Source organism: Gopherus evgoodei, chromosome 7, assembly GCF_007399415.2.
Source record: "Gopherus evgoodei ecotype Sinaloan lineage chromosome 7, rGopEvg1_v1.p, whole genome shotgun sequence".
Lineage (NCBI taxonomy): Eukaryota > Metazoa > Chordata > Testudines > Testudinidae > Gopherus > Gopherus evgoodei.
This window is the reverse complement of record NC_044328.1, coordinates 76,927,773-76,954,448: the sequence shown is the minus strand read 5'-3', so window position 1 is coordinate 76,954,448 and position 26,676 is coordinate 76,927,773. Positions and strand designations below refer to the sequence as shown.

At 46.9% G+C, this 26,676-nt stretch overlaps 1 non-coding gene across 1 annotated transcript; it reads left to right on the top strand.

The window, feature by feature from the left end:
• The first annotated feature begins 7,057 nt into the window (after positions 1-7,057).
• LOC115655654 lies at positions 7,058-7,219 on the top strand. The gene has a single exon (XR_004001445.1). It is a non-coding gene; the product is annotated as a U1 spliceosomal RNA (small nuclear RNA).
• The last annotated feature ends 19,457 nt before the right edge of the window (positions 7,220-26,676 follow it).

Sequence of the window (26,676 nt, the reverse complement as noted above, 5' to 3'; positions counted from 1 at the left end):
TAGTCGTCTGAGAGCAGGGGGATCTGCATGGAGGTTACAGCCACACTTGATAAGGGCGGAGGAGAGAACAGAGGAGCCCTTCCCCCATCACCTGTTGTTCTCCCCCGGCACTTCCTGCCTGCAGACAGAGCTCAGTTTCCTCTGATGCGTCCTCTCTCTCCCTTCCCCCCCTCGCTGGCTTATTTTCCTCCCTTCCAACCCCACTGGGGCCCGCTCTCTTTCCCTGCCCCGATCCTCCGGACGGGAGCTGGGTGCAGAGCCAGGGAAGCGGCTTCGCTGAGACTAACCCAGCTCCGACCCTACCCGCAAGGGCACCAACAGTTACCGGGGAGAAGATCCCCGGGGCTGCGAGCTCCGAGGGCCCCAGCGCTAGAGACTCCCCTCCCAGCGCTGTCCCCGAGGCCTCTCTCACCTGGAGTCTCCGGCTCAGGGGCTGGGATCGGCAGAGCCCGGGGCTGGGTCCCGCTGGAGACACTCCCTCCCCCACAGCAGGCTGGGCACAGGAGGTTTAATGCAGGCCTCCCCGGACCCGGAGAAGCAGTGACCCAGCTCGGGATAACACGGAGGTAACAGCATCCTCTGCTGAGCCTGGGCGAGGCTGTGCACTGTCGCGCTGCCTTTGTCCTCCCCTGTTTCTGCCTCCCTCCTCCCGGTGCCCCGCCCCTGCTCTCAGCTGCTGCAGCTGCTTCCTGTTCTCTCAGCACCAGGCCGCGCTGACTGGCCAGGGGGTGGCGATCTCGGCTGGAGGGCCAAGACTAACAAAGGGCACCATTAAGGAGATTATGCACAGGGCCGGCACTACCATTTAGGCAGCCTAGGCAATGTCCTAGGGTGCCAGGATTATTGAGGGGGCGTCATTTTGCCAGGGGGGTGGCAGGCGGCTCCGGTTGACCTGCCGCAGGCATGCCTGTAGAGGGTCTGTTGGTCTGTGGCTCTGGTGGAGCTTCCGCAGTCACGCCTGCGGATGGTCGGCTGCTCCCCCGGCTCTGGTGGACCTCCCGCAGACATGCCTGGCAGCTCCACCCGAGCCACGGACCAACGGACCCTCCGCAGGCACCACTGCAGCAGCTCCACCAGAGCCGCGGGATCAGCGCAGGGGGCGGCGAAATGGCCGTGCGCCTAGGGAACGAGAAACCCTGGCGCCAGTCCTGACTATGCAGAAGGGGGTGCAAGCTGCAATCAGCCAAAAACTATAAAACTACGTCTCTATGTGCCTATCTTTAAACTAATGTATGTGCTTGATTTTGAATTAAGGTTGACATATACAAGCATACGCTGGTGTATCTACACTGTATCTTATCATAAAATTCTTTAGAGAAGCCTGTCAGGTATGCATACTTCAGAGTTAGACCTTACAGCAACCCCACCTGTCAGAATGAGCTACCCATGGGAGAAAGCTGGGAGAGCAGCTCATTCCAGTAGCGAAGCAAACAAACCCTGCTACTAGGGCTGTCAATTAATCCCAGTTAATGGCATAGACTCATAGACTTTAGGGTCAGAAGGGACCAATATGATCATCTAGTCTGACCTCCTGCACAAAGCAGGCCACAGAATCCTACCCATCCACTTCTATAACAAACGCCTAACCTATGTCTGAGTTATTGAAGTCTTCAAATTGTGGTTTTATGCAATTAACTAAAAAAAATTAATTGTGAGTGATTGCACTTATAATTATAGATTATCAATTGAATGTATTAAATATTTTTGGATGTTTTTCTACATTTTCAATATTGATTTCAATTACAACAAACAATACAAAGTGCACAGTGCTCGCTTTATATTATTTTTATTACAAATATATGCACTGTAAAAATGATAAAATAAATAGTATTTTTCAATTCACCTCATACAAGTACTGAAGCACAATCTCTTTATTGTTAAAGTGCAACTTATAAATGCAATTTTTTTGATTTCATAACTGCACTCAAAAATAAAACAGTGTAAAACTTTAGAGCTTACAAATCCACTTAGTCCTACTTCTTATTCTACCAATTGCTAAGACAAACAAGTTTGTTTACATTGATAGAAGATACTGCTGCCTGCTTCTTATTTACAATGTTACCTGAAAGTGAGAACAGGCATTTGTATGGCATTTTTGTAGCTGGCTTTGCAAGGTATTTACATGCCAGATATGATAAACATTCTTATGCCCCTTCGGTGCGTCGCTCACCATTCCAGAGGACCTATTTCCGTGCTGATGATGCTTGTAAAAAAAATATGCATCAATTAAATTTGTGACTGTATTCCTTGGGGGGAGAATTGTATGTCTCCTGCTCTGTTTTATCTGAATTCTGCATATATTTCGTGTCATAGCAGTCCCAGGTGATGACCTAACATATATTAGTTTTAAGAACACTTTCACAGCAGATCTGACAAAACGCAAAGAAGGTACCGATGTGAGAATTCTAAAAATAGCTACAGCATTCTACTCAAGGATTAAGAATCTGAAATGCCATCCAAAATTGGAGAGAGATAAGGTGTGGAACATGCTTTTAGAAGTCTTGAAAGAGCAACACTTTGATGCGGAAAATACAGAACCCAAACTACCAAAAAAGAAAACGAACCTTCTGCTGGTGGCATCTGACTCAGATGATGAAAATGAACATGCGTCAGTCTGCACTGCTTTGTATCGTTATTAAGCAGAATGCATCATCAGCATGGATGCATGTCCTCTGGAATGGTGGTTGAAGCATGAATAGACATATGACTCTTTAGTGCATCTGGCATGTAAATATCTTGCAACGCCAGCTACAGTAGTGCCATGTGAATGCCTGTTCTCACTCATTGTAAACAAGAAGCAGGCAGCATTATCTCCTGCAAATTGTAACCAACCTTGTTTGTCTGAGTGAATAGCTGCCCACAGGGGCGGCTCTAGGTATTTTGCCGCCCCAGGCACGGCAGGCAGGCTGCCTTTGGCGGCTTATCTGCAGGAGGTCTCCGGTCCCGCGGATTTGGTGGCATGCATGCGGGAGGTCCGCTGAAGCCGCGGGACCAGCGGACCCTCCACAGGCATGCTATCGAAGGCAACCTGCCTGCCGCCTTCGCGGCGACCAGCAGAGCACCCCCCGCTTGGCGTGCTGGTGCCTGGAGCCGCCCCTGGCTGCCCAATAAGTAGGACTGAGTGGACTTGTATCATAACCTAGTCCCAGATTTGGACCTTAGCGTCCAAAATATGGGGGTTAGCATGAAAACCTCGCAGCTTAGTTACCAGCTTGGACCTGGTAAAGCTGCCACCACCCAAAAAATTAGAGTGTTTTGGGGCACTCTGGTCCCTCCAAACCTTCCCTGGGGACCCCAAGACCCAAATCCCTTGAGACTCACAACAAAGGGAAATAAACCTTTTCCCTTCCCCCCTCCAGGTGTTCCTGGAGAGATACACAGAAACAAGCTCCGTGAATCTAAACAGAGGGATTCCACCCTCCCCGTTTCCAGCCTTGGAAAACAGAAGTACCGAGAGCTAATCTCTTTTCCCCCCTCACCCAGAGGGAATGCAAAGTCAGGCTAGTAAATCTAACACACACAGATTTCCCCCTGACTTCTTCCTCCCACCAATTCCCTGGTGAGCACACACTCAATTCCCTGGAGTTCCCCACTAAAGAAAAACTCCAACAGGTCTTAAAAAGAAAGCTTTATGTAAAAAGAAAGAAAAATACATAAAAAATGGTCTCTCTGTATTAAGGTGACAAATACAGGGTCATTTGCTTAAAAGAAATATGAATGAACAGCCTTATTCAAAAAGAATACAATTCAAAACATTCCAGCAACTATACCATGTAAATACAAAAGAAAAAAACAATAACCCCTATTGTAGTATGATCTCTGTACTCACAACTTGGAAACAGAAGATTAGAAAGCAGGAAACAGAAATCCTCCCATAGCCGAGAGAGAGACAGGCAGAAGACCAAGAACAAAGGACTCACACACAAACTTCCCTCCACCCAGATCCGAAAAAGTCCCGTTTCCTGATTGGTCCTCTGGTCAGGTGTTTCAGATCACTTCTTTCCAGGTGAAAGAGACGTTAACCCTTAGCTATCTGTTTATGAGAACTTGTAGGCTCTAAAGTTTTACATTATTTTATTTTTGAATGCAGTTTTTTTGGTACATAATTTTACATTTGTAAGTTCAACTTTCATGATAAAGAGATTGCTCTACAGTACTTGTATGAGGAGAGTTGAAAATTTTTTTTTGTTTTTTACAGTGCAAATATTTGTAATAAAAATAAATATAAAGTGAGCACTGTACACTTCGTATTCTGTGTTGTATTTGAAATTCAAATATTTTAAAATGTAGTAAACATCCAAAAATATTTTAAATAAATGGTATTCTGTTGTTGTTTAACAGTGCAGTTAATTGAAATTTTTTTTTAATTGCTTGACAGCCCTACCTGATGTGCATACTGCCAGAAACTGCTGCCAGGAGCTACTTCCAATGGGTAGCTTTTTCTGACACTGGCACTAGTGCCTGCTGTGGCTGTGAGGCAGCAGCATAGAATGGTGTCCCCAGGGAGAGAGAGAGCCAGTGAGAGGGGATTCATAATCCACCTAAAGGGGGCAGTTGGAAAAAGATGTGAGCAAAGAGAAGAATGGAGATGTTGAGCTAGCAGATGAACCAGTGCTGGGGTAGGAGGTGAGGAAGGTGATAAAATAGAAGAAGAACTGGAGACTAGAAGTAGGTGATTGGGAAGTGAAAAAGAGGAAAGAAGAAATATAGGGAAGGTTTCAAGACAGGAGAAGCAGAAAAGAATTGAGCTGTGAATGTGAGCAGACACTATTAGAGAAGGGAATGAGAAGGAAATAAAATCTACAGGCGTACCAGAGTGAGAGAGAGAGAGAGTATCAAGGGCAAAAACTGAAAGGAAATATAGTTGGTGAAAAAGGGAATTGATCAAAAAAGCTGTGTTAGATGAAAACCATAAACAAGAAGCCCACCCACTAAGGACCCAAAGCAAATGAACACAGAGAATGACTGTTTGAATGTCTATTGATGAATACAATTCAAAGCTGCCTAATGGAAAAGCGAGGGCCCACTATGTGAGGAAATCTCGCTTGTGGATAAACTGGGTGCAAAGAGGTAGAGCCACAGGAACATTGAATCTAAGGAACACTTCAAACCAAAGAGAAGCAAAGAATAGGACAGCAAGAGTGGAGCTGGACTTACAGCCAAAGGGAGGAAGTGACTCTGTTTATTGTTGAGTGTAAGGAGGTGCCCTAGCTCCCCACCGTGCCTGAGAAGGATGGGCCAGAACTGATGCCGGAGTGGGCAGAGCCACTGCCGCCTGTCCCCGCCCCCTGGAAGTCAAGGAGCAGGACAGGAAGTATAAAGGCCCAGCCCTAGTGCTTGGTTAGGTGTGGGCTACTGGAGAGGACAGATGTTGGTGCCTGTGCTTCTGCTAGACCCAGCCTGTCCTGTGCTTGCTACCCTGAAGAGCACTGGCTGAGCCTGCCCCGTGCATGGTATCTGGAGGAGTGGCCTGAGCTTCCCTATGCCTGGTATCCGGAGGAGCCCATGGTCTGGGACCCACCAGATGATGCTAGTGAGAGACAGGTACCTAGAGAGGGGGAGACTGGAAGTGGCCTGGGGGTAGCTGATCCCAGTCTGGCTCCAGGGGACCCCAAACTGATGTCAGTGTGTTGCAGTGAATCTTTGCTGCTGCTAGGGCCCTGCGCTGGAATGCAGTGGAGTGGGAGGGCTTGCATTTCCCCTGCCACCCTTGCAAGTGTGGCAGACTCCCCCTCCCTCCTGGCCTGAGAAGGCCCCTTTATACTGTTTAACTTGCTGCTCAGTCCCTGCCAGAGAGTCTGACCCTTACCTGTGTTTGCTTGGTGCTGCTGAAAGGCCTGAGCCTGACTGCTTACTGCCTGGCCCTGAAGCAGGGCAGGGCTTATAGACTTCATGTTTACCTGGCCCCTGCTGAAGGGCCGGGACTCTGCCTTGTTTAGAGACTCTTTGTTTGCTCAGCCCCTGCTGAGGGGTCTAGGCCCTGGATGGATTGCTGCCTGTAGGGAGGTGCCCTGGCTCCCTGCCATGCCTGAGAAGGATGAGCCCCAGCACTGGACTCTTACATTGAGTAATCTTTTTGTTCTTGTTAATAATGGTACATTGGGTATTAACTGCACAGACTGAGGAAGAGTAGTGTGTACAATCTCACAAAGGTTAATGTATTGGTAATATATCATTTATTATTATAAGCTGTAAGTCTTTGGTAATGTTCTATATTATTTTTCCTCCTGATACAATTTTGGACTTGTGGGGGAGGTGGGGTTTGATGGTGGTGAAGAAGGGCCGGACTGAGGGCAAAGTAGGGGCTGGCGTGAGGTTTAGGGGCTGGCTATACTGGGGGAAAACCACTATGCTCCATGACATATTTCAGAACGTTATCTCTGAACACGGATGTTTTGTGAGGACTTCAGGGAACTGTTTTCTTTCCAAACAGACTCCATACCGAACGATGGTGCTAATATCCTGCGCCTCTTCCCCTATTACCCCTGTATCTGAGCATCTTCCTAATCTTCAGTGTAGTTCTCCCAAGGCTCACGCATGGTTAGGAAGTGCCCCCAGCCCTACTTTGTGAATTGGAGAACTGAGGCACATCACCTAGAGAGACTGAGTGACTTGCCTGAGAGTCTGACAGAGCAGGGGACAGAGGCTGAATGCTTTTCCTTAGGGATGTTCCCATTCCCCCTCTTGTGACCAGCTTCTGAATTGCTCCTGCTTTCCCCATGGGGAGAACACGCCCAGGCCCAGGCTTGTGGGGCAGCTGCTGTTACTCTGGGAGTGGGGCTGGCCAGGGGAGGGGCCTGATGTGGGTGGGCTGCCAGAGGGGCAGGGCCAAGTGCGCACGCATGCAGATCTGTGTGCAAGCAAAGCATTGTGGGAGCGGGAGGAGGCTACCAAGTAAGACCCAGATTTGGCATCCGGGGCCTGGTGGTGAGAAGGGCCTAGGGCCGTGGCAGGGCTGGTTGTGGCTAGTGTGGGCGGGGATGGCAGGAGCCAAGATGGCCATGTGTTGAGAGTTTGGGGCGAGCGAGGGTGGGTGGCGACTGGGGCTTGAAAAGTCATAATTACTTAGCAAGGGGTACCATGATCATGAAGGTGGCTTTCCCATAGGGAGACTCATTCATTGCACTGTGGGTGTGCTGACCCCTGCTATTTCTCCAAATGCTGGAAACTCAACTGCATAATTTATGGTAGTTGGGGACTGCATTTGTGCTTTCCCTTGGTTCGTTGATGCAAAGACAGAGGAACCTCAAGGTCTGAGAGCCAGAGAACGTCTGCCTTGGGAAGGTGTGGTGGTGGAGGGGCGGGCAGAGGGAAGGCAGGGAGTGGTGAGCGAGTCTATGTTGAAAGTAGGGGGCTGTGGGCACTGCTGTGAGTGCTCTCCTGTCAGCTGCTTCTTCTGTACACTCCTGCTTTCCTAGGTTCTTTGTGCTCTTTCTTTGGTCTGCCTTCCGAGGAGGAGTTGTGTCCATTTTGGAACTACAGCAGGCAGGGGTGGTGCTGTGGGGAGGGTGGGGGGTGCCATGGGGAGGGCAGGCTATGGCAGTCCCAGAATTTGCTTTACCTGACCATATACACCCATTTGTTACATTATTCTCCACTGTTCCTTCTGCAGTGCTGCCTTTCGAGCTGGGTGCCTTGCCAGGGTCCGCTGCTCTCTGGCTTCCTGGCACTGAAGGCAGGGCAGCCCTGTTGCCAGCAGCAGAGCAGAAATAAGCTCAGCCCTGGGGAGCTTGAGAGCAGCCCCCCAGTCCATGTCTTCACCTGCCAAGGCTTGCTGCCCAGGGCCGGTGGAAAGGTCCTGGGCTCCCCACAGTCGCCTGGACTGACACAGTGCAGCCCGGGCTCCTGGGCCCTGCCCCATGCGGTTGCTGGTCCCTGAGGGTTCTACCAGCCCCGATCTTCCCAGCCCAAGCAGTTCTTAAGAATGCAAGTAGTCAACGGGTGGTGGGAAGCTGAGGAGCAGCCGGGGCCCCAGGCACCAGCAAGAGGAGAGGGGGGAGTGCCACAGCCACTCCTCAACAGTGAGGGAAGCTATCTAAAAATGCATCTATCCTGGTATAATTCCCCACTCTGAACCTTAGCGTCCAAAAGATGGGGTACCAGCATGAATTCCTCTGTTGGGATTTGGTGGTTCCCAGTGAGTCTGATGCTGGGTAGAAATCATGGGACTTCGATCCAATGCAATTCAATTCAATAAAGCTTTATTCAACATGTGCACAAAGAGACCCCTGGTACAAAGAATCAGGCAGAGTCCCTCCAGCAAGGAGCCCCTCCCCTCGCTACTTTATAGCACATGGTGCTTATATAACAAGTTATATAACAACTTACATAACATGAACCTTAAACAATCAGAGTTAAACAAACCTATATATGGGTTTGTTTATCACATGCTCATAGTGCTCCAGTCCACATGCCGAGCTCACACCCCTTCCCGTGGCCTTCTCCAGAAAGTTGCTAGGCCAGTGAGCCACAGCATGCTTTCCTATGCATAAGCACCCTGTAAACCACATTTTATTTAAAATAAACACAACTATACCCTTCAGCTCCCCCATTTGGATTTGGGGCTAAGAACAATTCTTAGACCCCACTAACACCACTTCCCTGTATTTATTAGGAGCAATAATTAGCTTACTTAACTATAATTTTAGGAACAAATAAACTAATACATAATATTTACAATAAAATAAGAAGTCCGTATGCCATTGCGAGAACACAACCCAAATCCATTTCCATTTGTTTTTGTTTTTACCTTTTATTCACTGAATCAGTGTAAGTGCCCTACCATTTTTCAATATTTGTTTTAAAGGGCTTAACACAATAGGAAGAACTAGATATTTAAGCAAGGCTTGCCTGCCAAAGTTAACCACTTACATTCACACCAAATAGTGGAGTCCTTCCCCACTGCTATATCATCCATTAACTTACATTACATGCATCATTAAGTCAGGTCCCAACATTTGAGATAAGGCTTGTCCTGACTTCAGGTTTCCCATACACAAAACCCATCCTCCTAGGATGGAACATTGGTCCCGTGGGAAAGCCATGTAGTTATCTCCGGCCCTTATGTTACACAGGTGTCTGTGACATGCGAAAGGAAGTGGGTGCCCTGGCTGAGCCTCCAGTTCAGGAATTAACATCCCTTCAAGGATGACCATCTCAACATACCCCTGTTATCGATAGGAACCACTCCCCTGCCACCATTCAAGGTGAAGACGTTCAGTTCTCAAGAACCACAGCTGTCACCCAACATGGCACTTGTGGCACGAGTGAGTCTCCTAGCAGGGCTGCAACTTTCATGTTGAACACCAGGATGTTACCATGCCAGGATAACACAATTTTTCCACATGCCTAGACCAATGCTTGCTCATACATTTTAGAAGTTCTTAATAGATGGCTGAGTACAGCAGTGAGGACCTGACCAACTGTTGCTGAGTTAAGGTAGTATCTAACTTGATTAGACGTGAACCCCACTTTTACCACAGGAAACTGTCATTCCTGCTACTAACAAATTTTAACCCAGTCCCTAGTATTAGATTTGAGTGATGGCATTTACAACTGATCCAGTGACTCCTCCCCAGGTAATTACATTAATATTTTAGCTACATCAGCTGCAGTGGCCTTGGCCACTGGGAAAGCTTCTACCCATTTAGTAAAGTGATCCATGATCACCAGAACATATTATTTCCCTCTGCACCTTGGCAGAGGACCAATGAAATCTATTGGTAACTGCTCGAAGGGCTGTGTTGGTCTTGGCTGATGTCGCATTCTCACTTTTACTGTGGGAGCAGAATTACATTGAGCACACGTTACACACCTTCTCACATAATCATGCATGTTTGCATTAAGCTTAGGGTGCCACCAGGTGTTTGACATACGGTGAATCACCCTCCATGCTCCATCATGTCCCAACATGTGATACACTTGTATCATAGTTCCCATTAGCACATTTGGTAACACTAATGTGTTCCCTGGACCTCTCCAAGTGTTATCATCACACAGTTTGCCCCCATTATCCATCCATCTGCCCTCGGTGCAGCCTGATGAATGTCTTGTAATTCAAAAAAGTTTGGGGTTTTTATGAGAGGCTGTGTTGCAGCTATTAATTGGGTCTCTTTACTTTCCACTGCTGCTTGTTTAGCTAGTTCTTCTGCCCTTCGGTTCCCCTTGCTATGAGAATCTGTCCCTTTTGTATGGGCCTTTACTTTTATTACTGCTACTTCAGTAGGTTTCTGCATGGCTGCATGAAGTTTCTGCACTATCCCCCCATTTTGTATTGGGGATCCTGTACTTGTCAGGAATCCTCGATTTACCCACAAGTTAAGGTAATCATGTACAACTCCAAACGCGTATCTAGAATCAGTATATATGTTTATAGCATGACCTTCCGCAGCTTCACATGCTGCAATTAATGCTTGTAGTTCTGCTACTTGGGCCGATGCTCCAGGTAAACTGCCATGCGCCACCAGCTGCCCATCTTGAGTACAAACAGCCCATCCTGTGTGTCGCTTGCCGTTGACATAGAAGGAAGAACCATCCACGTATAGGCAAGGGGCATCAGGTATTTTAGTTTCTTTTACCAATGGAAGGTCCATGGTGTTAGTGTCACAGACCTAAGCAGCTTTTGCCCTGGCCTCCATGTTCAGGAAACAAGCATGCATGTACTCTCAAGCGAGAAACATTTCTGAAAGTTACCGTTGGGGCTAGGCAAATTTTGTGGTCAGCCATTTCCAGGAAACCCCCCCCTCCCTGAGGGTGGTAACGAGGCACCTGTAAATCTCCTAATTAGGAGAAACCTGGCCAAAAAACTGGACACGTCATTACCCTTATAAATTGCCCACCATGCAAGGGTGGGCAGGGAGAAAACGCAGAAAGCTGTACCCGCAACCGAGCCTGATCAACTCGAAGTCTCCCTCGGCTCCGTGTTCTCAGAAGCCTACCCGTCTGCCGGTGGTGATGAAACTTTTGTGGTTTGTGTGTGTGAGTATGCTTAGCTGTTGATTTTGCTATTTTTGCTAGCTAACTGAGCCTGTAATCGTGTTGTAAGCCGGAGTTTCACGGCAAGCTTTAGTTGCCTTATTGCATTTTGTTTTTTATTTAGACGAGTAATTGCATTTATGCTTAATAATAGCACCAATAGCACCCTTACTAACCCTTGGAAGGACCTGAATAACTACTGGGACCTAGAGCGGTACCAGGGTCAGCTTTTGTTTGTAATTGCAGTATTTTTATTATTTGTTCTGGTATTATATTGTAAGCCCAAGTTGTGACTAGTATTAAGTTGTTCCTCATCCTCACTTGTAACCCATTCAATAAATCCTCAATTTTAACCCCACGACTGATTGTTTGCGTTATCCCCATTGCTACCTTCGGGGCACTTGTCACCCCTCCCGAGGACATCCAGTGATCGAACCTCCGCCCTATCCCAACGCTCATTACCTGGTAGATAACGGGCACCTTGTGACTATATCGGTGGAGCGAGGGGCGAGAGTAATCGGTAATCAACACATGGGCTCTACCTTAAGGCAACCATGATGCGGGTGTCCCTCATCTGGGCTAGGAATGAGGGTGGCAGGGTTTAGCGATGATGCTAGTTGCAGATGTACTGAAGGCATTAGCAAACTCATTTCCTATCGAGTCCATCTTGCCACATGGACTGCCGAAGATTTCTTTCCTGATAAAATAGCAAGGACAGCATGAGGCACAACAATATTTACATCTTGTGCACCAATAAGTGGTAAGGCCTGATTTAGGGCCATAGAAGCTCCTTCCACTGCCTGGAGGCACGGTGGCATTGCTTGAGCGACAGCATCTAGTTTAGAAGAGCAGTATGCTACTGGGCGCTGTTTATCCCCATGTTTTTGTGTTAACACTGCTGCCATATGTACCTCACTGACATGCGTGTACAATGTAAAAGGCATTAATGGATTAGGAAGTCCCAACCCTGGGGCAGTACCTAGCCTCTGTTTCAATGTGGTAAATGGCTGTTCACATTCAGATATCCACTTAATTGCATTATGTGGTCCACCAGCATCCTTTAGGAGATTATTAAGGGGCTGGACAATCCTTGAATAACTTGGGATTTGAGTTTGACAGAAATTGAATAGCCCCAACTCTTTCCTAACTCCCCTGACCGTAATTTGTTGTGGGCATGCATTAATAGCCTCAATGAGGTCAACAGTTAAACACTTGTACTCCTTGGATATTAGATACCCCTGGTATGATACTTCCTCCTTTGCGATCTGAGCCTTTTTAGCATTACATTTTACCCCACTGTCTGCCAAGTGCTGCAGGATCACTTCTAAGTCTTTCATGTGCATTTGGCCATCTGGTGAGGAGACAAGAATATCATCAACATACTGTACAACACAAAAAGTCATGTCTGGCAGCTTTGCCAGCACATCAGCTAACGCTCTATGAAACAAAGTAGGTGAGTTATGAAAACCCTGGTTTAGGCGAGTAAAGGTATATTGCTTCCTTTTAACAGTGAATGCAAACCAAAATTGACTGTGCACAGGAAAAGACCAAAAGCCATTGCTAATGTCCAAGGCTGAAAACACTATGTGATCATCAAAAGCATATAAGCCTCCCACTACCATCCACTCCTGTACCTTTTCCCAGAAAGGTAGGTTTGGGTTATTAAGCTGCAAAGATGGCAATTCTTTTAACATGCTCCGCAAATCAGATGGGCTTATAGGAGTATGCTCTAGACGACTAACAATAGCAGGGTTCCCTTCCCCTTGATTAGGATTAGGGACAGTATGCACTCTCACTGGAGCCATGACACTAGACCGATAGCCCCATGTTCCATATGTAGGGTCCAAAGGTGCTGAGGGACAAGATCTCTTTCCCTGCAAGTCTGCTTCTTTATACTTTTTTGTTTCTCCTTGCAGTTTTTCTACCTCTGCTTCTAACTCTTCTACCCTTCCTTTTATCATATTACTCTTTCTAACCAGCTGTTCATAATCAACAATTAAACACATACCAGCCATTTCATCCTTCTCTTTGCTGTTTTTTAACCTTGTACACCAACAAGCAACATAATAGGGTTGTTTAGCTGGATAATCATCATGTGTTGGATATCCTTGTTTCAATGCCTTGTCATACTGAGACAGGACAGATTTCACAGCCAGCAACCTTACATCTACACTGAGGACATCATCTTCCTCAGATAAATATTGTGGTTTATGCACAAAATCAATGTTGCCCGCCTGTAATGGGGGGTGGTCATCCTTTATTTTAATCATACAGCCAAAATATCTCCACAAGAAAGCTAATAAACTTACAACTACAATAGTTATAAAAGCACTAACCATATACTCTTCACATTGTGGATCATTATATCCCTTCATCTTTTCAAATTTATAACTACAATTCTGTTTACAGACTAACAACAATTTATTCCAATAAAACACACCAGACTGAAATGCTCAATCAGCAGATTAATCCTTTCTCCAATTTATTTGATCTGCACAATTACAATGTCCAATTAGGAGATCTGGGCCTGCCAACACATCAGCTAGAGGTACTTATGGCTATACCTGCCCCTACACTAACTGTTGGTCCTTACAGCCTCTATGATTTCCCACTTCAACAGCACTTAGAGGAACTTACAGCTTAGCCAGCCCCCACACTAAGTACAATGCCTTAAGACTGCAACAAACCCCCTGAATTCCCCAGCACCTAGACTTGCTTACTACAAAAGGTATGAGAGTCACCAGTCAGGTCAGAGACACACAACCAAATAAAAAATGAACACTCTCACCCTCTAATTTGATTGTAGGTCGTGATCCTGAAGGATATTTCAAACCCTGCTCGCTGCGCCAAGAAACTGTTGGGATTTGGTGGTTCCCAGTGAGTCTGATGCTGGGTAGAAATCATGGGACTTCGATCCAATGCGATTCAATTCAATAAAGCTTTATTCAACATGTGCACAAAGAGACCCCTGGTACAAAGAATCAGGCAGAGTCCCTCCAGCAAGGAGCCCCTCCCCTCGCTACTTTATAGCACATGGTGCTTATATAACAAGTTATATAACAACTTACATAACATGAACCTTAAACAATCAGAGTTAAACAAACCCATATGCTCATAGTGCTCCAGTCCACATGCCGAGCTCACACCCCTCCCTGTGGCCTTCTCCAGAAAGTTGCTAGGCCGGTGAGCCACAGCATGCTTCCCTATGCATAAGCACCCTGTAAACCACATTTTATCTAAAATAAACACAACTATACCCTTCACCTCTAAGCTCAATTACCAGCTTAGTACTTGTAGCGCTGCCACCAACCAGGAATTGGTACACTCTGGTCCCCCCCAAAACCTTGCCTGGGGACCCCCAAGACCCAGTCCCTCTGGATCTTAACACAAGGAAAGTAAATCCTTTCCCTCACCGTTGCCTCTCCCTGGGTTACCCCGGAAGATTACTGTGATTCAAACTCCTTGAATCTTAAAACAGAAAGGAAAATCCACCTTCCCGCTCCTTCTCTCTCCCCCTCCTAGACTCTTCCCTGAGAGAGAAAGTAATCCTAACAGAGAGAAAATTAACTTTTCTCTCCCCCTTCTCTCCTTTCTCCCCACCAATTCCCTGGTGGATCCAGACCCAGTCCCCTAGGGTCTCACCAGAATAAAAAGAATAGTCAGGTTCTTAAACAAGAAAAACTTTTAATAAAAGAAAAGAAAACAGTGAAAATTATCTTTGTAAATTTAAGATGGAATATGTTACACGGTCTTTCAGCTATAGACACTGGGAATACCCTCCCAGCCCAGGTATCCAAGTACAAAGTAAAATCCTTTCAGCAAAATACATATTTGAACTCCTTCCAGCCAAATTCACATTTGCAAATAAAGAAAACATAAGCCTAACTCGCTTTATCTACCTAGTACTTACTATTCTGGACATATAAGAACCTGTATCAGAGAGATTGGAGAGAAACCTGGTTGCACGTCTGGTCACTCTCAGAACCCAGAGAGAACAACAACTAAAATCTAACAGCACACACAAACTTCCCTCCCTCAAGATTTGAAAGTATCCTGTCCCCTGATTGGTCCTCTGGTCAGGTGACAGCCAGACTCACTGAACTTGTTAACCCTTTACAGGCAAAAGAGACATGAAGTACTTCTGTTCTATTAACTCTTAACTCTCCGTTTATGACAGCATCAATCTGAGTAATTTCAGAGCTGTGATCACCACTTAATTACATAGTTTTGTTAATACTGCCTCATGTCTGTCCTCATTGTCTCTTAGCCTATTAAAGGCTCTGATCAAGTGTCTTGATGTGTTTGGTCTTTTGGCTCCTAGATGAAAGCCTTGTCTCTTGGACTGTGAAACGCAAACATTATCTTCTAAGCTAATGTCTGTTCTTATCAGTTTAATTACTGAGGCAGAAACTACACCTTCTGGAACAGTGGTTCTCAAAGCCAGTCCGCCGCTTGTTCAGGGAAAGCCCCTGGCGGGCCGGGTTGGTTTGGTTACCTGCTGTGTCCGGAGGTTCGGCCGATCACGGCTCCCACTGGCCATAGTTCACTGCTCCAGGCCAAAGGGGGCTGCAGGAAGGACAGCCAGCACATCCCTTGGCCTGTGCCGCTTCCTGCAGCCCCCATTAGCCTGGAGCAGCGAACTGTGGCCAGTGGGAGCCGCAATTGACTGAACCTGCAGATGCAGCAGGTAAACAAACTGGCCCGGCCTGCCAGTGGCTTTCCCTGAACAAGGGGCAGACCGGCTTTGAGAACCAATGTTCTAGAAGACTCAAGTTGCTATCCTGAGGAAGACTACTGCTTTGGAGATGGATGCTATTGCTGCTGCTTCAAAAGGAAAATCTTCGTGCTACTTCAGAGACTCCAGGACACACTGAGAACATGATTGCTCCCTTGCTGATTCCACAGAAACCTTCAACTGCTGCTCGGACCACTGTTGCTCCACAGAACGTCCATCGGGGAAAAGCCTCTAAAAAGACCTTCAGTGCTTCCAGGACATTGCAGATGAGCAGCATCAATTGGAAAAGCAGCATCTCCTTGAAGAAAACCCATAGAGATACTTCTGCAGGGAGATCTTGCACCTTAAGGACAGCCTTCCGGGACACCACAGTCAGGACAAACATCATCTCGCCTGCTCTTCAGGACAAGGATGCCATAAGAACTTCTCTCATCTCCTCCACTGCCCAGGATACTCATGCTGGTCGTTGTCCTGTTGTGCTGGAAGGTACCTCAACCAGTGAGACCAGCCTCTCCTCAGAAACCACCCAGCAGGACCGCAACATCTCACTGGATGCCTGCCCAGTTGAACCTCTCCACACTACTCTCCTAGAGCAACGAGAACCATCTAGCGAATCCCCTGATACAACTGAAGTCAATCCAACAGAGGGAGATGAAAAGGAGTGATTGCATCTATCTCCAGTATCCCCTCCCTATGGACATGCTCCTCTACCACTTCTGCTATCCGGTCTGAGGATTCCAGTACATTGGCAGTCTCAGCAGACACCTCAAGAGAATCCATAGCAAGCGGATCGCCTTTCAATGTGCTCTCTGTGACCTGCCTTTTGAAATGCAGAAGAAATGTAAGTCTCATCAAGTCACCTGCAAAGGACATCTCAAACCGGAAGAGTCCAACTCTACCAGTCTATGTTGCTGCCACCCCATCTCTACTCTGAAAGCAGGAATACCTTCTTGTCTTAGCCTCAGATGTTAAGAAGAATGATTTATCTCCCTCCTTGTAACAACCTGTTATGTACTTGAGAACTGTTATCATGTTCCCTTTCAGTCTTCCCTTCTCCAGACTAAACAAACCCAATCTTTTCAATCTTCTCTCATAGGTCATGTTTTCTAGATCTTTAATCAGTTTTGTTGCTCTTCTCTGGACTTTCTCCAGTTTGTCCACATCTTTCCTAAAATGTGGCACACAGAACTGGACACAGTACTCCAGTTGAGGCCTAATCAGTGTGGAGTAGAGCAGAAGAATTACTTCTCATGTCTTGCCTACAATAGTCCTGCTAATACATCCCGGAATGATGTTTGCTTTTTTTGCAACAGTGTTAAACTGTTGACTCATTTAGCTTGTGATCCACTATGACCCCCAGATTCCTTTCCACAGTACTCCTTCCTAAGCAGTTATTTCCCACTTTATGTATGCAGCTAGTTGTTACTTTCTAAGTGGAGTACTTTGCATTTGTCCTTATTGAATTTCATCTTATATACTTAAGATCATTTCTTCAGTTTGTCCAGATCATTTTGAATTTTAATCCTATCCTCCAAAGCACTTGCAACCCCTCCCAGCTTGGTATCATCCGCAGACTTTATAAGTGTACTCTCTATGCCATTATCTAAATCACTGATGCAGATATTGAACAGAACCAGACCCAGAACCGATCCCTGCATGACTGTGAATAACTGATAACTACTCTCTGGGAACCATATTCCAATCAGTTATGCACCCATCTTATAGTAGCTCCATCTAGGTTGTATCTGTGCAACTCCATCTCTAGACAGTACATCCAGCACAACACCATCGTCGGAAGGATCAGCGTCCCTTACCTCAGCTAACTCCAGGGATCCTGTCATTGGAAGAGTTAGCACTAGCTCACAGGCCACTCAGCGAGACCCAGCCAGTGGAGGAGCTATTTCCATTGCTCAGACCGTGCAGAAGGACCCTACCCCAAGGCAGACCAGCACGGCCTCCAAGACCACCCAATTGGACCTTTCCACCAGAAGGTCTCACATTGCATCAAAGAGACCTCAGGCAGAACTTACCCACAGAAGGACTGGCATTGCTCAGAAAACTCCCAAGCAAGATTGCATGCCTGAAAGGGCCAGTACTGCTGCCTCTAAAAGTGTCCTTCCTAAAAGGACCAGTGTTGCCCTAAAATTCATAAGGGAAGACACTGCCCTCGTTCTGGAAGATCTGGCTGGATGGAGTTCTCAACACTGGGAGGGAAAATGGCAACAGGCTAACTCCACAGCAGTTTTCCAGCCTGAGTCTGTGGAGATTGTACAGCCGGAAGAGCAGCAGCCCAGGGTGAGGGCTGTCACACCATGGCAAGCTGCTTGGATCGAGGAGTTGGTGAGGACACCCTCCTTCAAGGACTTTGACGTCCTTGTAGACAGACTCACGAAATATCTATCTGCAGAAATTGTATCTGAGAGGAAGGGAACTCAGGAGAACACACTGTGCACAGAGCTCCTGTTTCCAGACGGAACCACAACAACATGATGGAAGCCAGGAGAAGGAACACCAGTCATTGCTATAACCCAGCAGTAGCATCCAGGATCTGGAAGCTCTACCGGTCAAACTGCCCTAAGGCTATGAGAGAGATTCTCGACAGGCCCTCATCCTACTGCGCAATCCCGTCTGAAAGACTATTCTCATACTTCAAGGAAGTGTTTGCTTATCTCAGAATGATGGGGAGCATCCAGAGTGCCTTCATCCTCTACCCCAGATGGACTATGCAGAGGACCTGCAACAAGATTTTACGTCACAGGAAGTAGAGACCAGAATCAAAGACCAAAAAGACAGCCCCAGGAAAAGATGGCATTTGCTACAACTTCTGAAAAAACAAGACCCCAGTTGCCTGGTATTAACTGCCATTTTCAACAAATGCAAACAGTTCCATTGTACTTCCAGCTCCTGATTAGGGGACTGGAACACATGACTTATGAGGAGAGGCTGAGGGAACTGGGATTGTTTAGTCTGCAGAAGAGAAGAATGAGGATTTGATAGCTGCTTTCAACTACCTGAAAGGGGGTTCCAAAGAGGATGGATCTAGACTGTTCTCAGTGGTGGCAGATGACAGAACAAGGAGTAATGGTCTCAAGTTGCAGCGGGGGAGGTTTAGGTTGGATATTAGAAGAATTAAAGCGCATTGTCACTCCTGCAATGCAACCTTAACTCTGCCTCCCACCCCCAAACCTAGAGCTGGCAACAGACACTGAGAATGCACCACCCTTCCTGAACCAAAGTTTAATATACTACCAAAGGAAGAGCAGGATTCTTCATCTCTTCAATTTTGCAAGCCAAGACTGGCTGCCTTTCTGGAAGATGATTTATTCAAACACAATTTATTCAGCTCAATATAGCAGTAACCAGATGAAATGTTATGGCCTGTGGATACAAGGAAGGTGAGAGAGAACATGCCATTGTTTGTGCTATATTTAACACACTGCAATACCAGCATTGATTTACATGCACTCCCTCCAGCTGTGTGCATCATGTCAGCTGTAACTGAAGGGTAAGAGGGATAAGCTGGAGCAGCTTGGCAGAGCTGTGGCTGTGATATGAAGGAAGATGCATGTGAACCTTGAAGGACCAAGTCTCCCTCATAGCAGCGTTGAGTGTTGTAGGTTGTATAAGTATACATGCACAAGGGTGTGTTCTCACCAGGGGGATTGTCAGTAGTCTGGTACCATATATGTTAATTGTCACCAGGGCTTAGTGAGGGGTAAGTGGCAGTAACTCAGAAGGAATCCTCAGGGCCTGGCTAAAGTGGGGTAGTGTTTTGCATCTCTGCGGGGTTATCTGCATGGCAAAACAAAATAACCTACAGCAGCAAAACCACTACACTGTGTACACTGCAAAATCAAAAAAGCCTATGCATCAGTGACTCTTAGAGTCTGTGTCTAGACACGTGGGTTGGAGGGTTCACACTGCAGCACTGAAAACAGACATGTAGATATTCCAGGTTGGGCTGGAGCCTGGGCTCCAAAACCTAGTGAGCCTGGGCTCCAGTCTGAGTGGGAATGTTTATGCTGCTATTTTTGGCCCTAGGAGCCCGAGTCTCTAGACCTAGGCTCTGAGAGTTGCTGATGCATGGGTTTTTTGGTTTTACAGTGTAGACACCCCTGAGATGGTTTGTGTGGAGCAGGGTTGGTAGTTAGCTGTGGGTCAGCTGTAAAGAGCTTTTGTTCCCTCACTGGACTTAACTTTAGCAAAGAGAAGATATTAGACTTTGTGCTACCCTGTGATGTGCTCTGCTTCCAAAGTGTTCTGTAGCGGGGAGGGCAGAGTGTTAGCGTGTGTCACTGACATGTTGGGCTGTTGCTGAAACAGGGCAGAGTTGAGGTTGCATTGTGGGAGTGACGTGAACCTTAACTCTTCATTCCCCCTTCCAATATCTGAGGGGACAGGAATCCTTACCCAGCGAGGTCACATTACAGAGACGTCATGCAGGAGAACTATGAGAGAGGGCTCTCTGAGCAGGGTCCAGGAGAGCCCACTTTCCTTGGTGAAATACACAGCCACCTCCTCGAAGGTCACCAGCCCCTGAAAGAGCAAGAGCCCCCCACTCAGTACCTGCTGCCCTAGAGATAGGCTCACTAGTCATGGGGGAGCAGGGCCAGGAAAATGGAAGCTCTACAGTCCCCATAGTCCCACCCCCTCCCTGCTCAGAGAAGCCAGGAGGCATCAGGGTGAGGAGAGAAAAAGAGAGCCCCTCGTTCCTCCCAGCAGACAGAGGGGGCAGGGTCTTCACATTCATCACACACCTATTAGCCAGAAACTGACACAGCTGATGGAGCCCCTGGCAGGGTCCATGGACAGCCTCAGGATAGGAATCTCAACACTCTCCCTATTGACGCAGTACGTGAGGAGACAGGATGTCCCCTGAGCTGCACTGGTAGGTGTGCTGTTCATAGGTCATAGGGGCCTCTGGTTAGCAGGGTCAGGTGTCAGCACTGGAAACCTGATAAATTTTCCCAGTCCAGTTTAACAGATTTGTTTCCTGTTCCAAAAATTAGGGAATTTCCACCCCCAAACTCCATGGGTCTGTTCCTAGAATTTAGGCTTCAGGTTAAACTAGTCCCAGCAGGTTTGTCACACCATGTTCCCCTCCCTTTCTATAGCCTGTGTATTTCCTGCCCCCTCCCACTCCCATCCCCACACAAAGATCCCCATCCTAAGTATTTACTGTACCTCTCCCTCCAGCAGGAACCTGCCAGTACCTCCCCCATAATCCCTACCTGAACTGGCTCCTTTGCTGTCATTTCTTTTCCTTGTTCCCTTAGAGGATGGGGTGATCTGGAGCAAAACATGGACATTTCTCTGCAGCCTGTCAGGGCAGGAAGGGCAAATGAGGAAATTTCAGAACAGGCTTTAGTTAATTTCACATCATAATTCCCCCCAGGCCTTTTCCCCGAAGGCAGCCCTTCTAGACTCTGCCATGCAAATAAAAGAAATATCCCAAACACATGACCTGCTGGTAATGGGGGGACCTGAGCTGCCCAGATATCTGTTGGAAAAGGAACATAGCCAAACACAAACATCCACTCAGTTTTTTGAATGCATTGGGGATACCTTTTTGTGCCAGAAGGAGTAACCAGGCTCACAGGGAGTCACAGGTGCCAGCTTCCTCCGGGCCCCAGGGGTGTTCAACCCCCTGCTCTGCCCCAGGCTCTGCCCACACCCAAGCCCCCACCCCCACCCTTCCTCTTTCTGCCCCTGCTCCACCCCAGGCCGTGTTCCCACCTCTTCTCCCAAGCCTCCACTCAGTTCTGATTCCTCCCCACATGCACACCATGGAATGGCTGATTGTGGCAGCTGGGAGGGTGCTGGGATGGGAGGAGTTGATAGGTGGGAGACACGGGGAGGTGAGGGGGGAGCTGGCTGCCAGTGGGGTGCTGAGAACCCACTAATTTGTTTTCCAAGTCTGGAGCACCCACAGAGTCGGTGCCTTTGCAGGGAGTAACTGATTATGACCCTGAAGGTGGAAGGCAATTTGGGTGAAAGGGCTAATGAAATCAGCAGCAGAAGAGCTAGCAAACAGAGCTGAGAACAGAGATGTTTGCATGGCAGTTTTGGGGATGTGATGTGTGGTGTTCTGGCTTTGTTGTGGGGGATGGGGTGGTTTTTTTTTATTTTTTTTCTTCTTGATGGGACCTGAGGCAGAAGGGCTATGAAAGATACAGAGGCAGCAGTGGGAGTGACCCAAGGAACGGAAGAGACAATGAAGATGACTGGATGTGGAAGCTTCAGCCTGTACATTACTGTGGAGTGGTACCCAAATAGAGCTTTGTTTGTATGAAATGCTGCTGATGGAAGGGAAGAACTGAGGTGTGAAGATGCAGGTGGACACTATGGTTGAGTTTTGAATGGGAGTCAGCAGATGATGAAGGGATGACAAGAGGAGGTCATTGCAAGCTGGACTGGAGAACTGTGAGGGGAGACTGCTGGGTGAGGAATGCAGTTAGTGAAAGAATGTGACTAAAACATGCTGTAAGCTGGGGAATCAGCCAGATATTAGTTCCCCAGTGGCAACAGCAAGGAAAGTAACCAACACCTGGGTAGGGTGTTATACAACCATCAGCAACCATTGTCCAGCAAGGGAGCTACAATTCAGTGACTCACATGCAGTGGGCCACATCAGGGGAGTTTCCCAACCTTGCCTGGAGACTCAGCAATGCCCCCAGACGTGCCTGGACTTGTGCTCCCCAAGCACATGGGACTGAGGTTATAAAACAGAACACAGTGGGCCACATGTGGGGCCTTTCTCCTTCACCTTCCTTTGCTGCAAGCAACAAGGACACTCTGAAAACTCCATCTGAGGGGATTGGCCCAGATTTCTGCTTTGAGCAGGGGGTTGGCCTAGATGACCTCCTGAGGTTCCTTCCAACCCTGATATTCTGTGATTTCAAGGGTGAAATCTGAGTATTATGAACTGCAATATCCAGTGGGGTGAGGAAAAACTGCTTAGTCTAGTTGTCAGTCTAATAGGGTTGAGAATTTAGACTGCATGCTTGTATTTTATTTCTTTGGGTAACTAACTCTGACTTTTTGCCTATCATCTAATAACACTTAAAATCTATCTTTTGTAGTCAATAAATTCATTTAACTGCTTATCTTTACCAATACATTTGCCTGAAATGTGTGGTAAATCCGCTCAGGTTTTGCAAGGCTGGTGTATATCCACTTTCCTTTGGTGAAGTGGTGAGCCAATTGACAAATCTGCACTACCTATCTTGAGCAGTGCAAGATGGTATATTCCTGAGGTACAGTGCTGGGAGTTGGGGGGCTTTAGCTATGGTGCCTTTCTCTGTGTGATTCATGAGTGGCTTTGGGAGCATTCATGCAATCTAGCTGGATGTGGGGCCTCCACATGCTGTTGTGCTGAGTGATAACAGTGCCTGGAGGGGTTTGCTGCTGGTCACTAGCAAGGCATTGTGAGAGACAGCCCAGGCTGGAAAGAGTTAAGGGGGCACAGCAATCTCACAGTCCCAGGCTGCATCCCAGGGATCCTGTCACACCCCTGTACCAGGCTGCCTCCCTGAATACAGTCAAAAAACTGAAGCAGACTGCTCGACTTAGAGGTGAGGTTGCAAGAACTACATTGAGTGGGGGCAAGCTAAGTAGGGCCCATCAGGTGCAGGAGAGACCTCTCAAAAGACCATACCCAGGAGCTGGGGACAGAGCCAAATCAGCTGGAAGGAAGAATTTATCAGAAACATGCGAACAATAATTGGGAATTGAACACTTTACTAGAAGCCAAAAGAGTCACAATTCAGGAAGAAGGCCGTACTGGTTAAAAACCAGGGTTATGAGGCACCTGCTGCCACCTGCCCTTAGCTGGGGGAAGCCTGGTTTATCCGTTCCCCAACTCCACTGGCCATAGGCAACACAAACCAATTCCCTCTAGGCCTTGCAAGCACAGCTGTTACTCTACAGGCTAGCAACTGGCACCACCTTTCCCTTGAGCCCTCCCAGCAGCCCTGTAGTTTGTCCACCCCCTGGTCCACTAGACACTCAGTGTTCACAGAATTGCCGATTGTAAAGAAACAGAACATCTCAGCTTAGCAGTTCCACCACAGATCACCGCTCCGCTTACCACCCAGCACGTACTTTCTTGTGAACTCATGGATGAGGTTAACAAAGCGCAGACACTTAAGTAGAAGTATTGGAAGCAAATAGTTACATATAAATAATGACATGCATCCTTAGACTTAATTAACCAGATACTTTCTTGTCTAGTAGAGCAATGCTCACACAAATCCTTGCAGCACTTTACAGCCAGGCTGGATGTAACCCTCTTTTCATGAGACGTGCACTCTCTGTTTGCATCCTCATTGAAGAATTCAGCGTGGTCCTTTGCACTTCAAGGTACAACAGAAGAATCCTTTGTCTCTATTCATAAACAGGACATACACACCCTATTGTTTGGTTCATCCTTTAGATTTCCTCTCTTGTAGATTTTGTGATCTCTTATTTTTCCCTGGCTCAGTATGCAAATACACATAGAGTGGGAGGCATTCAACACACACTAAACAATGAACAGGCAGGGAGATAAGTGTCTGTAACCTCTTGCCTGAAGGAACATTCCTGAGAGATGTCACTTCCTGATGATCTGCCTTAACTCCAGGACCTTAAGAACATAAATTTTAGTATAGATACATAATTTCTTAAATATTATCCATAGATATATTTTGCAATGATTATGACAACTACTGGCTCTAGGTAGAGACCTCACACCCCATCCTTCAATGAGATGTTATGCACATATCCAACCCAGAAGATACCGTGATAACCCTATGCCCCTGTCTCAGTTGTCACCAAGGGGTCTGTGGGTCACAATCAGAAACTAGGTATTTTAAAAAATAAATAAGAGAACCAAAAGGACACAAGGAGAAATCTATGGTCAGCAGAGTTAAAGAGAATAGTATGGATTTTTAAAGTATGTTAAGAACAAAAAGAATCCTAACAATCATATTGATCCATTACTAGGTGGAAATGGTAGAGTTAATAATAATGTAGAAAGGGCAAGAAGTTTTCAATAACTATTTCTATTCAGTAGTTGGGGGTGAGGGGGGTAACAGATGTTGTCATATAATCTAATAACATGCTTTTCATTCCATTAATAGCTCAGGAAGATGGTAAACAGCAGCTACAAATGTTAGACATTTTTAACTGAGCAGGACTGGATAAATGCATGCAAGAGTTTTAAAAGAGTTGGCTGAGGAGCTTGCTGGCCCATTAATGTTGATTTTCAAAAAGTCTTGGAATACCAGAAAAGTTCCAGAAGACTGGAAGAAAGGTAATGTTGTGCCAATATTTATGTAACCCCAAGGAGCTCACTTAGGTTCCTGCAGCGCTGTGTGCATGTAACTCAGGGAGAGGAATGTTGTCCCTGGTAGGGATGGGGAGCCAATGGCAGACTCAGAATCTGCTTGGCAACCCAGAGGGAGAGAGGAGAGATGCTATGTAGAACAGAGGACCCTGTTGGCATGGAGAAGGATAGCAGGCATGCTTGGAGGAGAAGGCAGAGTCAAATAACTGACAAGGGAAAGCCCAGGAAGAAGAGCTAACCTGAGCAATAGGAAGTAAGTTGCCCTCCCCTGGATGCCTGGAGGGGGAAGAAGTTGTTCTGGAGCAGTCTGGAGTCAGGCAGGCAAAGGGCAGGACTGGCTGGTGGGGGGCAAGTCTGGTGAGTCCAGGCCTGCATGCAGGTTCCCTCTGAGAACTGGCCTCTGGGGACTTGGAAGCCACATCCCTCAGCTTGAGTCATTCCTGCTCCAAGGTGACTCCCACTTTAGAAAGTTTTATTGGGAAAACTCCTCACCTCCTCCACCAGCCCAGTGGAGTTAGCCCCACCCGATTCCCTACGTGAGATCAGTCACCATACGGCCAACTCTGCTCTGACTACTGGTCCAGGGCTGCCACCTGCTGTGAGTGTGTCTAAGTGCTGGGGTGGGAGACTAAAGTTAGGATTTTAGTAGTTTTGTAACCTGCACCCTGAGCCCCACCCTCCTCTGGGGTGAGGGAAATCCTGGCACCAGCCGCAGCCTGACTCCTGCATAGAGAGGATGCCTGTCAGCATGTTATCCCAATTATATTAGACCAGTAAAAACCAGCAGGATCTTATTAAAGGGGACAAGACAAAGATGCTACATTTATTATGATAACAATTTGATTCATGACTAACAACTAATATCTTATATACACACACACACACACACACACACACACACCCCTAATACCTAATACCTATATATATATACACACACATACACACGCACACACACACATCCATCAGATGTTCTGCAGCTGCTGCATAGTTACCAGTCCTGAAGATAGCTTAAGTTCATAGCTTGATTTTGTAGCTTGGGTTCGTAGCCTGTGGCGGCTAACTGGCCAGGAAAGCCAGGCACAAGGACAAGCTGGATCTCTGTTGGGCAGGCACTTATGTCCTTCCATGTTGGCAGCAGAATGTTACCCAGTCTCTCATCTCACCCTTCTTTTTTATAGGCTTTTAGTTTGGATTCAGTCTATAGGTCTTGCTGTGTCACGCTGCCTCTGGGTTTGGATTGATCACCCATCAATTGCAGGCGTGACTTTCAGCCTTGAACCTGGCTTTGATCTTCCTTCTGTTGTCCTTTTCTTTTTAGGGTGGATGCTTCTTACTTTGTTTAGGGCTGTTGTCTAGGTCTTCAGCCATTGGTATTTGAACTTTATTTCATCAGCACAGGCTGGGGCTGGAGGTTGATTCCGTCATCCACACATACCTCATTCACACATCTAAACTAATAAGATTACAGCAGGGTTTGCAAAAATGAAGGTTGGAGGAAGCTTTTACAAAATGTAGTGAGTGTTTTAAAATAGGGTTTGAATTACAATATGGAACAGAAGTTAGTGTAGGCAAGTGTAGTGTGGATGGTGAATAGAAGTTGCATTAATAAATTAAAAACAATTTCATTTATCAGTTCTACAAG